This window comes from Neopsephotus bourkii, unplaced genomic scaffold, assembly GCF_033783945.1.
Source record: "Neopsephotus bourkii isolate Nb327-2 ecotype Australia unplaced genomic scaffold, CSIRO-AGI_Nbou_v1 NB_107, whole genome shotgun sequence".
Classification (NCBI taxonomy): Eukaryota; Metazoa; Chordata; class Aves; order Psittaciformes; family Psittacidae; genus Neopsephotus; species Neopsephotus bourkii.
The window spans coordinates 4,294,353-4,308,399 of NW_026900624.1; the positions used below are offsets into that span (position 1 = coordinate 4,294,353).

Below are 14,047 nucleotides of genomic sequence, written 5' to 3' on the forward strand. Positions count from 1 at the left end.
GACCGTAAGTCTTACAGTCAAATCAGAGCTACTGCTACAGCCCACACAGGGACATCTACAAACTCCAGAAAAGTCTAGCCATGCATTTGCAAATCACTGGTGCAGTACGTGCACAGGGGAAAGTCACTGCATAAGTCACGCATGCTTACATCTCTCTAGGAAATCCCAGAGAGTGATATGGGAGTCCTGCCCTCAACCCTGTTCAAAACAGCTTGATTTTAGCTCTTCTCCAAAGCCTAACAAATAGATGGCCTTTGTCTGATGCCCTGGAGGGCAAATGCAAGCTAATAAAAACTCAAGTCTACACAGATAACATATAATTGTAACTGGTTTTTAGGTAATGGTCTTCCAGGCTATCTCATTATTCTCTTTGAACAGGCTTTGAATTACGCTTTTTCAATTTCAGCTAAAAGTGAACCAGTGGTTTTGCAGCATTAGCAAACTAAGTTAGATTGAATAGTTACAATTAATGGGTGCTTTGATTTCATCATTTCTCTTTAACTTTGAAACCAGCAGTCAGGCAGCAAATATTTTTTTTCCCTCCTCACATTTTATTTCTCCAGTCATCTTTTTCCATTCTGCTCCCTCAGCCGCTTGCTTCTGCTTTGTCCCTTAATGACTAGTTATACCAGGCTTTGACTACGCTGCATTTCCTTGACTTCTAATCCTCATCTGCCCCCACATCACAGTATTTTCAGCATTTAAGTGTGAGTAATTGTAATCAAGTCAAAATGTTTCTCCTGGTGGTGAGTTGACACAACCAAACCGATGTTCTGCCTGTAGTTTTTCTTGATCTTATTCTGAATCCATTTTAATGGCCATTAGTGAAACTACTCTCTTGTGGAGTCTGAACGAATCATAACAAACTCCATTTACCTGCTGAAGGCAGAAACACTCACTTGCCAACCTGCTTTTTCCCCAGTGTCTTACACAAAGCAAAAGCAATCTCTCAGAAACTCTCACACACGTTCTCCCTCTCAAGCAGATACGGCACCACCAGCAAGCCTAAATCAGCCATTCCTAGCCATGATGGACGAATGGGCCTTTGGCAGTTCTGAAATTAGCTTAGCCTCACATAAAACTTACAATCCTTAAAGTTGTTGGTTAATGGCTGTAGATCACACACTCAGCCTCACCAAGCAGTTTGAAACCACTGACCTGCAAGAGCAGGATATCTAAGTTTCCACTGTAAATGCCACAGATCTTCTGGTGGAGAGAGAGGACCATACATCATAGTTCCACCAGACCTACAGATAGGCATGATACAGATAACTTAAATGAGCACACACTCTGATTTTAACATTATTGCAAATAAATTAAGTGCAATAAATGCATAACTGATACGTGCAGCTGGGTGTATACAAGCTCAGTATATAGGCTAGATGTGCCTTTTCATTCATTTATCACATACTTCACACCTGCTAGTGCACCTCTCAGTCCCCTCTCTGTTTTGGACCAAAGAGAACACACAAATGATAACCATGGTCACAAAAGCAGCATCTGGTCCCAGTGCTATTTTTCATAAAGGCCCCACAACCCCTCTGCTTCTTTGTGAATCTCATGCATACTTCAAAAGATGTGGAAGGAATCACAGTTAACCAGGACAACTCATCTCTCTTATCAGGTGAACTGTCACCTAGGAAAGTCTCTTCTGTGACCAAACTCCTTGGCCATGAACATTTTGTTAGACAGCTGTACACCAGTGATAGTCACTGAACTATCTCAGCCTGGTACTAGGATGGTTCTAGGTGGCTCTTCCAGGTTCTAGGTTGCTCCTGGTTCTAGGATGCTCTTCCAAGCCATCCTCATGCAAGACACTGGAAAGCACATGCAGGAATTTGTGGGAATCATGCCTTACCTGTTCCTATGTCTGCAGGGCTGCACAAGCACAGTCTTGAAGCAGGGCTGGCCAGCAAAGACATCACTTATCTGTGTTACTAATTTGATAGCAGGCCCACAAACCTGCCTCCAGTGCACTCCAACTGATGGCCATGCAGAGACTCGGCACCCATAAAAGCACACTCCAGCCTCTGCTTGCTTGCCAGAGGAAGAGTGCCTGTCCTTTTGTGCTTGACCCATTGGCCTTCCTCTAGCCTAGCTGCTTTTACTGAAAAATAGAAAACTGCTGCTGGACAGGCAAATCTAGTGCTCACACAGCCCCAGTCTGTCGCTCAGAAAAGGCAGGTGGGATGTGTAGCTAGCCCTTGTTTAGATGATAAGCAGAAAGAATACAAATGGTAAAATGCATGTCAAAGGGAATTCAAAACCTACCCAAAAGGTGCAGGAAAGGTGAGAACAGCATGGTTTTGCTCTTCCCACCAGCACCATTTTCCCTCTCCACTGTTTATGATTATTTACTAATTTCTATCTGCTGTGGGAGAATTTGGGGCAATATCCCTGAAAGGGCTGGTATCTTGGAGCTGTTTATCAGATTTCAGCTTGGCTTCCTTTGCTCCTCTTTTTATTTTTCCTCACCAATATTTATTTGAAAAAGTGTTTTGGCAGGACTTACAATCCATAAAGCCCCACAGACCTGGAGAGAAAAAAAATATCTCAGGTGCTACTTAAGAAATTCCTCATTTCTAAATCTCAGTGGATTAAAGTTTCTGCCCTAATGATCTGTGTGAGAGCTTTTGTGTAAAACTTCAAATAACTTTATTGATTACATTCTGTATAGTATGAGTCTGGTCCCTTATTTGTATTTTCCTTTTCTAAGAAAGGTTTCTATAAAGACATACAGTACCAGAATGGATTAGTGCATTAGCCCTTGTCTTTGCAGACTTACTTGCAGTCTAGACAGGATTTGGATGAAGAGAGTCTTACCAGGCAGGGTCATGCTTCTCAATGGAAAATATTTCCATACTAAAAAAATAGAAAACATAACATCTAGCACAATTAAGTCTATTTGATAGCTTTGTCTGTGCTGAGGAACAGGGGTGGCTGCAGAAACAGCACCACTGGTCAGCACTGAGGTGCTTCAACAAAGCTGTCTCAGAACTAGGATAGTTTTTATAAAGGGCTTTCTCAGAAGAAGAGGAAAGAAAGAACTTTGGTAAAGCTGAATGAGAGACTCCAGCTGGCATAACAGAACTTACAGGTGAAAAATGAAGTTTACTGGCAGAATGCTTGGGCCTGACTGAAACAGAATCACAGTGCCACATTTTCCTCTTTCCTCTGACAATGTCTCCATAACCATTTTCTTCCTGATGTCTCCATAACCATTTTCTTCCTGGTGTCTCCCAGCACAAGGCTCTTTCACATAGCAAATAGATGAAAATGGGCATACAAGTTTCAGTTTTAAAATAACCTACAGGACCTTCACTCTGTTTTTAGACAGGAAACAGGACCTCTGTCTAAATGCAGACTCTCCACCCTCTCTTTCTACCCTCCCTTGTCCTTTCCACCTGTTTAGATGTTTTCACAGTAGGATAACACATTCATTCCCTCCTGACCAGGGCTCAGCTGTTAGGAATGGAAAATAAAACCGACGTTTGCAGAGTATTTTTAGCCCAGAGAAAATAAAGTAGTTGCAAATACTGTACACCCACCAGCTCCTCCGGCTTGCGGAGATTCATGCCCAGAAAGAAAGGAAACCACAAGACCAGGCTGAGCCCATTGATTTGGTATCAATGCCAAGTATTCTGGAGTGACTCACCCAACAATCCCACCCTTCTTTTTCTGCCTGTTTAAAGGTGCCCTCCCCAGGAGTCACATCATCTAGTCTTTCCCATCTTTGTGGCACTGATGCTTTCACTACCATATATGCACTTAGCTGGCCTCAGCCCATTACTCTCATCCCTTTGTATGAGATAATCTGTTGATGACTGGCTAATCAGCAGGTTGCAGATGGGTCTCCCATTTCCCTCTGATCTCACAAGTCTCAAGGGACTAGCCTTCTGAGAAGACAGAGTGCGTAAGGGGATACAACACTAAACAGATGACACATATTTTAGATCCACCTAATGGCTGCTCCTGGTTTCCAGACTCCCCACATGCCATTTGTTTTTAACAAATGGCCACACAAGCTGTGGAGATGATATTTTAAAAATGTCTTTGAAAGGCTGACTTGCCTCTAATGGCATTTGCAGCATGTGTGCCCCTGACAGTAGTCCTCTGTGCTGTCAAGCTGCTCCCACTGCAGGTAAAAATCAAGTACTTTGAAAAAGAAGTCATAAACTGACAAACAAAATGGGTTTAGATAAAATGCATCTTGAATGGGAGAAGTGGTTCAAGAGACAAAAAGAGGAGGATTTAGGTCTCACTAGCACCTATGGTTGGGTCTATGCACCCTTGGACTGTGAACTCTAAGGAGACCTTGCTTCACTGGTAACAAAACACTGATTTCTTCATTGCTGAAACAACTGCAGTATCTTGTATGCAAGAGCAATACAGGATGAGGGAATATTGTCAACAAAACTGCCAAAAGGCAGTTGTAAATCCTGAAATATCCTTTATGTAAATTATCCTGATTTTTTGTTTCTGTCCCAGCAAAATCTGAAGATTTTGTACCACTGTCTAGAACAGTCGCCACTGCACATCTCTGACAGCCCCTCTGTAGAGCAGCAAAAGTCATCCTGGCTCAGCCTTACAGGCTGTGCACAGGGGTCATATCTTTAATACGAAACAAAACAGGATAGGGCTAGTTCTCCCGCAGTTATGCTGGTGGGCTCAGCACAGCTCTCACCCATCCTTTTTTTACCTTCCAACAGAGAGAAGGATTTCCATATCCACATATTGTCTGGGAGGGCAGAGTTGGCCCAGGGAGAACCAGCACCATGGTAACAGTACGTATGACCAGGTGTCAGGTTTTAGTCCTGTGTTATGGGTACAGGTGGTGGTATTACTGAGCCTGAGGTGCGGTGGATCCATTGAACACACCAGAACATTGGAGCAGTGCATGCATACTAGGTCTCACAAGAATCATTATGAAGGCATCACAAACAGCTCAGACGTATACCTAGGGTGGTGAGGCATTGGAACACATTGCCCGAAGAAGTAGTAAATGCTCCATCCCTGGCAGTGTTCAAGGCCAGGTTGGACAGAGCCTTGGGTGACGTGGTCTAGTTTGAGATGTCCCTGCCCATGGCAGGGGGTTGGAACTTGATGGTCTTGAGGTCCTTTCTAACCCAAACCATTCTATGATTCTATACTTCTGTCCAAGAAATCCTGGAAAGAAATATGGCAACTCCTTTGGGAACCGTTGAACTCTCCTCCTCCATCTCCATTTAGTTAGTCATCATCAGCATGCTGTTATGGGCTCTTTTAGTTGTAGGAGTATTCCCAACGGACTTCCTTAAAAAGCACTTTCTATTTAAAACTGAAAAGCAGCTGCTGATAATGCTGCCTTAAGCTGGCCATTTTGCTTCTGGCTTCTATAGGTTCCACATTTTTCCTATCCATCCAGCACAATAAGCATTTCAGCTTCAATTGTCTGGGATTTCCAAAACTGCTCAGCACTGACCTAATTGATCTCACTGCGACAAACACTAAGTGTGGGGATGGGGGTTTATTCTTTTTATTCTTGAAAAGGTGGAGCATCCACAAATAAAAGATCATCTGCAAAGTTAAGGCCAGCACAGTTATTCCAGTAGCTGAAACACTACTACATGAATGCTGACTATTTACAGCAGATGTAATCCAAGTTTATCTTCTATGAAATCATTAGCACATTATTTCTGGAAGTTCAAGTTATAACTGCAACGATTTGTAAGTAATTCAAGAAAACATTTCTATTAATCCATACAGTTTTGAGGGGTTGAAGGAAAAATATATTTCTGAAGCATTCAGTCCTTGTGCAGGGAAGTGAGTAACATGCTGGGAATTATCTATTAGCAAGTGTTTTAACCCTTGCCACGGCTGGCAATTTTGTTGATAATATATAACATAAATTCATTGGGAATTAGGCTTTTTTTCTTTTAGTGAGCTTCAGGGGAGGCATCCTCACCAAGCTGACCAGATTTAGCCAGCTTGGATCCAAGGGTGTCAGTAAAGCCCCACCCAGATAACTGTTTTAGGACTGCTGGCCTCCTCTTGGAACTTACCAGTGGAAAAAAGAAATCAAAAATGAAATCATTAAAACATGAGCCAGACTTCTGAATGGCAGAATCTCTGTTTATCAAAAGGTATCTTTTAATTTTAAGGAAGGGTATTCTAAAACATTGGCTTTTAGTCTTTTTCCAATTCTGTGAAACCAGGAGGATAGTATCCACTGAAGACTATGCTACAGCAAATTCAAGCACACAAACTTAAAACAAGTACTGGTTTTCTCTTTTTATTCTCCAGGGAGCCCAATAAGAATTCACAGACCTCAAGTGAATCTACCAACCGTAACAGAAAATACCTAATCTAAAGTAACATTAGCAAAAGTCAGCCTACAGGTCTTGAGAGAGGAAAGCACGAGTTTCTTCAAAAGTGACTTTTTTCCCACTGCTCTTTCTAAACAGTCTCAAAAAACCTTTTGGTATAATTTCCTGTAATTTGCAGGATGAAGGGAGGGGGGAACGAGCATTCTAGACAAGACACACATAGGCAAAGCTCTCTATTCATACTCTACTTCCACTGAAATTATTATAAAACCCACAGTGACTATGACAGGACCAGACTTCAGCAGACAAGTGCTTCTGAAGAGTCCAGTATTTATGTCAGGAAAACTGGAAAAGCTGTAAGTTTTGTAACTTATGACAGGATGCTGGCTGGAGTTCAGATGTTAGTATTTCTGTTACACAACATGAGGATGCACTTCATGGAGGAACATGAACAATCTCCATACATCTACTCAGCAAGACGTGCACTTAAATACTTACTTACAGCTGCTAGAAATCTTATTTTCCAAGAGCTCTCAAAAGAAGTTTAAGGGCTACTCAGCCGTGACTTGGATGTCAGAAATGGTATTTGGAGGAATCTCAGTTGTTCTCTGACAGAGAACAGATTTTTATTGACTTACCCCAGATAGACAGTTGAATCAGATGACTGCAATTGGATTTCTGCTTTCTTGGAAGCTGAGCATTTGCCTTGGCTTTCAGTAACAGCTTCTGGGTACCTGATCCCACATGCAAGCAGGTAAATAATTGACAGATGGTTTTCTTTATGCAGCTAAGTAATAACTTTCAACATTGTCAGGAGAGATTAGAAAGCAGGAGGAAAACGCATTGAAGAAAGTTTGGGCTTAAGCTGCTGTGCCGTTGTTACCCAGCATCCCTGCCACGCTAACTGCAGCAGGCGGATTCCATGGGTGCCTAAAGGTGCTCGTTATTGAGGGTGTTTACAGGTGTGCCATTATCAAGTACTGATATAAAATACTACCATGGAAAATCGTGTTTAATAAGCTCCAGCTGCCTGTTAAATTAAAACAAAATTCCTGCAGCAAATAGTCAATTCGAAAAACAAGCAGTAGTAGGTCTAAAACAAAGGAGTTGAGCATGAAAAGAACCTTGACTGAATCAAGCTGCATTTTGGAAAGTATATCAAATGGATGTTCTGCTAGTTTTGCTTTTAGGGAGATACTTGCTCCTGCCAGCACAAGTAGCTGCTGAGATCACAGCCTGTCTTCTTTTAACTTTGTGTTCCTACATATACCCTTAGACTTTGTTTCTATGAGATCGTAGGCTATATCATGAGGCTGGCTTATAAAACTCAGTAGTTTGCAGAGGTGTAATAATGTGTTTTATTTGAAAACAGAACTTGAAACAGAGATACAAACAAACAGCAAGGCCTGGCAGCCTCTTTCCCCTTCCACTCCCAAGAGCTGGTTGTCCTGCTTCCCCTCCCAATTTTCTGTTGTCTCAGTGCCTCCCCAGCTGGCAAAAAAACTGGGGCAATTAACCCTTTCTTCCTAAGCCCAAATGCTAACAAGACCTGAATGGCTTTCCTCCACGGAACAAGAGTGTAGATCACCAGGGCTGTGCACTGCCCCATCACTCTGCAGCAGGAACCCGTGTCTTTCTCCTTCGCTTGCACAGCACCTACCTCAGCAGCCCACACTCCTTCAACATGCTAGTTCTCCTTCAATAGAATAAAACAGCAAAATAAATACACCCTAAGTGACCTAAACAGCTCTTAGCTTTCACCTCACCACATCAATCCAGATTTCCCTTCCAACAAACCTACAAGCTGATTTTCTCATTCATTTAAGGAAGACCCAAAGGGACTGTCAGTTGTAGAAAAGCGCAGAGAGACAGTCGCTGGCTTTAAGTGAACTGGTTTGGGTACCAGAAGCAGCAAAGCTCTCTACTGGATAATTCACTGCTGTTGTTTCCTGCCTAAAAGAAATAGAATCTGCCTTTTCAGGAGGCCTGCCATATCTGATGCCACCATAAGCCCAGACTTCGTTTTATGACAGAATTCTAGCAAGTACTGCCCACAGATAGTGAGCTTTCTCAAAATGCTTTCCCCAGGTAGGATAGGACATTTGGTGATGCACTTTCATTTCCATTGTTTTCCATGGTTGCATAGAAGATTTTATGTACTAGAGGTGTGTTTAGTTTAGGGGCCCAGTACTGTTCAGAAAGGATGCTTGGGCAATTGTTCCACATCTGAGACAAAGGCTTTTCATTATTCCCACAGAATCCATTGCAGTAACAGATTTGCATCTTCCATCAAAGGTGACTAACTTTGTTTCACTACAGCTGTACACCAGCAAATCACAGCAATTAAGAGTGAATGCAATTTCAATCCTATGAACACAGATTTTTTGTTGTTCATAACTCACTCAATCAAATTTTACTGTATCAGAAGTGTCCATTCTGTTATTTTTCGAGTATCAGCAAAATTGGCATACATTACTCATGCTTCAAAAAACAAACAAGCAAATGCATAATTGTGCCTTAGATACCAACACAAACAGTGCATGTTTATTGTAATGGTTGGACACACTGGCAATAGATTTCGAGTTACTAGTGAAATGTAAAAAGCAGATTAAGTATGCAGAAAACTGGTTGAGTAGCTTTGAAGTTGTGACAATAACCGTTTTCATACACAGTAAAAATTTCCATTACGTTTCTTGGCTTGATCTAAGTTCAGGAGGCTGGATGTTGCATACTTGGTAGAACTTGCTAATCAGTTTTTTCTCTTTTATCTGAAGTACTTTTCACTTTGGGGGCAATTGTGAAGCAAAATAGAAACAAACAGCACACTACTGACATTTAAGGCAGCCAGGAACAGTGTACTTTTGGAGGCAAAATTATCCTGCGCCATGAGCAGAGCTGCTTTTTTTGTTTCCATGTTTGTTTTCACCAAGGCTTAATAATACTTTGTAAAAGTTACTTAAGACTTCATAAGTTTGTTAGGTCTGTTACCTCTCAAGGTGACCCTCTCATCATCAAATCCAACCTGACAGGAATTTCAGCTATTTGCTGAATTTGTGTAATGTGCTCCATCTAACCATCTTTCAGAAGATTTCACTAAAAATTTCCTATGCCACTTAGTAGCTTTATATCTTCTCCCCTGTTTTTCACCTGCCAGCAAGAAGGCAACTGGGACTGGCAGCATTGGTGAAGCTCTGCTGCCAGGACTAAAAAGACCCTTTCCAGACTGCATATGGTCAAGGGGGCCATGGACTACATTTGTCAATGTTCTTTTTCTTTTTGTTGTTGTTGTTGCTTACTTTCACAGTTTGCAAGTTGATAGAGCTGAGGGCTTCCAGAAACTTGTCCTAAACTGTGTCAGTCCAAGTTGTTTCTTAGTCCTGACTCCTGCCCTGTATTTTCTTTTAGTAGTTAGTCATTCCCTTCCAGCGAAGATGGTAAAAACAGGTAGACCTTCAAGCACCTTTCCCTTTTTAGGGGTAGGAGAGAAAGAGTGCAAAACCCCATCGGCAGCAGCAGATGACCTCCCAGGTCTTCTTCCACATGATGGGACAGCTGATGAGGTTGACAGAGGCTGAAGCAATACCACCCAAACTCATGGGTCCATGGACCTCATGCTCCTTTGCCAAGTTTGATAGCAGAATAGCTCAAAAGACCCCACATTCCACCTACCCAGACAGTATGGCCAAAGGGCAGGTCAGACTGAGATAGTTCATTCCCTTCTCCTTGATCTTTCTGTTTTCCTTGATCTTCCAGGCTTCACAGGAAGCCTTTGAAGCAGTGCATATAAGGGCAAGAGCTGCTGTGTTAAGTTTATATCCTCACAAATTACATCCATCTTTTACTCAGCTCAAGATGTTCTGTTGAACAATAAATGCAGATCCCAAAGACTCATTAAGGCTCTTTTCTCCAAGCACCAAGTTGGAGTACATCCAGATTTTCAGAGGCTGGACATCATTTAGCCAATCTGTATCCTCTAGAGCATCTCAGAGGCAGACATTTAGCCTGTTATCCTTAATATTCCTTGAAGATTTCAAACATATGGCTCCTGACCATTTTTCAATTGTGTGTCAGATTCAGTCTGCATAAAAAAAAAAAAACCCAAATTATTCGTTTCTTGAGGAAAATGGGATACAATACTAGTTGTCCTCCCAGAGCTGTTTCACATTTCTTTGAACTCTTTGGTTAAAAGTATGAGAAATAGACTGTAAAGGAACAAGACTACATTTGATTTCCATTCATCTGAAAGGGTATATTTCAAAAGTTAGATAGCATTTTCTAACAATTAATAGAACAAAATTATATTGCTTTTTGTGTTCATTTTAAGAATTTATTACAAGTGCCAAGTGATAATTTGAACACGGATTACACCACTAGCATCAGAAAGGAAGTTCAAATGTCTGGGTGGGAGATTTTGAAGGACAATTCTGATTTCTAATATGTAATTTATAAATTGTGGTTTAGAAATCTGTGATTTATAATCTGCAGCTATCCTTTTATTGTGTACTTTGTTTTGCTCCGTTATCTTCATCCTTTTCAGTTTGAATATAATACACGTAATGAAGCCATTCTTTTTATTTGCAAAATTTGCTGGAAATCTCCAAGTGGAAACAGCATTATGCGACTCTTGGAGAATTATGACATTAGATTTTCCAACCTCATGTAATAGATGTACTAAATTAACTTAAAAGAGGACTTGCAAAGATATTTCCCAGTTGCTCATTTTTTATGAGAGCTGCTTATATTAGGGGTCTTACAATATTTATTTTATTATATTCAGTTTTTTGTAACCACTTTCAGCTGGGATTCCATTCAGGACCTTGATCATTCTCGAAGTTTGTATGGCAGAATGAAAAGAAAATATGGTCCCAAGAAAGAAAATTATTCAGTAAAAGAAAACTCCTTTGGATGGAACACAGAAAGACAGATCTTATCATTAAGCTTGTATTTGACAAAATGTTACTACCTGAAAATCGTTGCCACTTGATGAGAGACCTGTGAGAGATAGATTAATGCATCAAGTCCAACTCCTACAAGACAAATAGCCTCGACTTTAAAGCATTTTCACTGTTAATGACCACATTGGTTTAAGCAGATGGAAGATAACTCTTCCATGTTCAATAGTTCAGTTATTTTGAACAGCATCAGTTTGGTCTAAGAGATTGATAGCCAACTTCTGTTTCACAATGGGGACTGCAGGGGAGAGGATAGTCAACACCAGTCTGCACAAAAATTATAGTTGGCAAATATTGCCATAAATGTTGCTCAAAGAACAAGTTGTCAGGTTCAGCTGGGGACATTTACTGTGTTACTGGGTCTACCATCCTGTTCAACAAGACTCCCATCCTGCAAGCATGCTGACCTCAATGGAGATGACGCTATTTAGAGTTCTATGTCATGGTCTACAGCAGGACAGCCTCCTGTTTATTTCACAGTTTAGATCAGCATAAGCTGACTATGAATCCCCACCTTCAGGTGCAGGGAGATTGCTGAGTCTTTACAAGATGCTTCAGATCCCAGTGCTAGCAATCTGGCAGCTCTCACCAGCCCAAAGTTACTTGCAAATCATATGCTTGGGCACTGCATTAAATATTTGGCTTTCAGTTAGCGATAGTATGGACAGAGTTTTCTCTGTGCTGGGTTTCAATTTTGCACTGTTTCCCTGTGACCCTTGAAACTGAACATGCACCAGCCCACCAGCCTAGTGAAGAGACTGAATTTTACTCTGTGCTTGAGCTCCTGACTGCCTGCTCATTTCTCTGTCAACCAAAAGACTGTTCCTGAGGGATAGAAGAGACTCCTTAAAAGATTTAATAGCCTAGAGAGAGGATCATTGTAGCAGAGCTCACCTACCCCTTCATCTGGCCTGCACTAACTGGGGTAAGGTGGAAGAGGGAGGCAGAGGCTGGGACCACAGTGTTTCCCTGTGCTGACTCACAGAAAAGCAGCTCCTTGCAGGCCAGCCCCAGCCTCTGCACCACCTAAGGAACACAGGAGGGAATCCAGCCCCTTCATGCCCATTACGCACATGCTAAATAAAACAGCAACTTGTGACATGAAACTTGTCTCCCTGAATGATTGTGTTTGGATGTATTAACACAGCACTGGCCAGAGTGCAACTGCGCCAAGCCGTCACCATCCCCTTCCACCATTCAGCCTCTGACAAAACTAATGTTAGTGCTGTTGTAAGTAGGATATCTTAATGCAGCACAGACATAGACGGGATCCCTTTAGATTCTGGTTTATGTCTTCAGTGAGAACCCTGGCAGCTGTAAAAATATATTTTGGTCTGGTCACTAAGCTAAAGATTTTTTTTTTCCTCTAATTTCATACACAGTTATTAAAAGAGCCAGGACTTTTGGCAGTGACATTGCACAGTTGTGTCAGCTAATCCCTTCCCCCCCCCCCCGAGTTAAAAAATGATTAATTAAAATCCATCCCAGCTTGTATGATTAATATATTTAAACAGTTTGAGAATAGACATGCTTTTCATTGTTGTATGCTTTACAATGTGATGCTTCATCAAAATGAAAGAAAGCGGAATGTTAACAGGGCTAGGTTGTTAATGACTTACATCTGAGCCCCCCAAACTACAAGCATGAGCATCTGGAAGTGACAAACAGATTTTTACAAGGCATTGCACTGAATGTATCCACTATTAGTGCCTGGATATATCAGTGTGTCTACATCAGCTCTTTATTTTCAGTTAAACACAGTGCTCTTCATTTACTGCCTTGCACTACTGGGCGAATGTTGCTGGGCACTGGTACCATTGCTGGACAGCTGGTACCATTTGATTCTTGGGCAATTTCATCATTAGCTCTGAGAGTCTCATCCCCTGATTACTTCCTCACTAATGGGTACATAAGCCACTTCTTAGGACTGGGTTAGGGAAGTGAAGCAAATGCTTCCAACTCTGCTGGTTTGCAACTTTCAAGGGAGCACAAAAATATAAAATGTTTTCTGGTATCTGAGCACCTATCTGGTTTGCTGCTGCCAATTCTGGTGCTGTTCTTTCTCAGAGTGGTAGTGTGAACAACTGCCTGAAAGGCAGGACCAGAACAGAGGTCTGGGAGATGTTGCGTGCTTTAAGTGTGTGAGAACATAGCTGGAGTGAGCAATGAGATTGCTCACGGTTGGGGAAAAAAAGAAGAGTTTTAGTTTGCAGTGGGGTGTGCAGAAGGAAGGTTACATCGACTAACTGGAAGTTGGGGTATAGAAAATAGGAAGGTGAATTGCTATCCTGGAAATCAAAGAGGGCTGCTGCTGCCATCACTGATGGTTTTGTGGACACAGTGTTTGGGACTCCTGCATTTGTCTAAATGCTCACAGAATCACAAGCTCATTTAGGTTGAAAAAGACCTTTGAGATCATTGAGTCCAGACATAAGCTTAACACTGCCAGGTCCCCCACTAAATCATGTCCCTAAGTGCCACATCTACACATCTTTTAAATACCTCCAGGAATGGTGGTTCAAACGCTTCCCTGGGCAGCTGATTCCAGTGCTTGATGACCCTTTCAGTGAAGAAATGTTTCCTAGTATCGAATGTAAACCTCCCCTGGTGCAGCTTGAGGCCATTTCCTCTTGTCCTGTCATTCTTATTACTTGGGAGAAGAGACCAACCACCTTCTTGCTCCATTTTCCTTTCAGGTAGTTGTAGAGAGCACTTACAGAAGCAGTTTTGATGCAGAGTGTAAGCCAACTTAACCTTGGTGGCATCTCCAAGCTAGATAAACCATTGTCC

General features: G+C 41.7%; 1 protein-coding gene and 1 long non-coding RNA gene across 3 annotated transcripts in view; one reads left to right on the forward strand and one right to left on the reverse strand.

Annotated features, from left to right (window-relative positions):
- Positions 1 to 7,624, reverse strand: part of LOC133214017 (uncharacterized) — a 28,224-nt gene extending 20,600 nt beyond the window's left edge. The window contains exon 1 of the long non-coding RNA XR_009725960.1: positions 6,944 to 7,624. This is a non-coding gene — a long non-coding RNA (uncharacterized LOC133214017). The remainder of the gene's footprint in view (positions 1 to 6,943) is intronic.
- The window catches only part of LOC133214875 (potassium voltage-gated channel subfamily KQT member 1-like), a 486,013-nt gene that overhangs the window by 426,856 nt on the left and 45,110 nt on the right, over positions 1 to 14,047 (forward strand). The window lies entirely within an intron of this gene.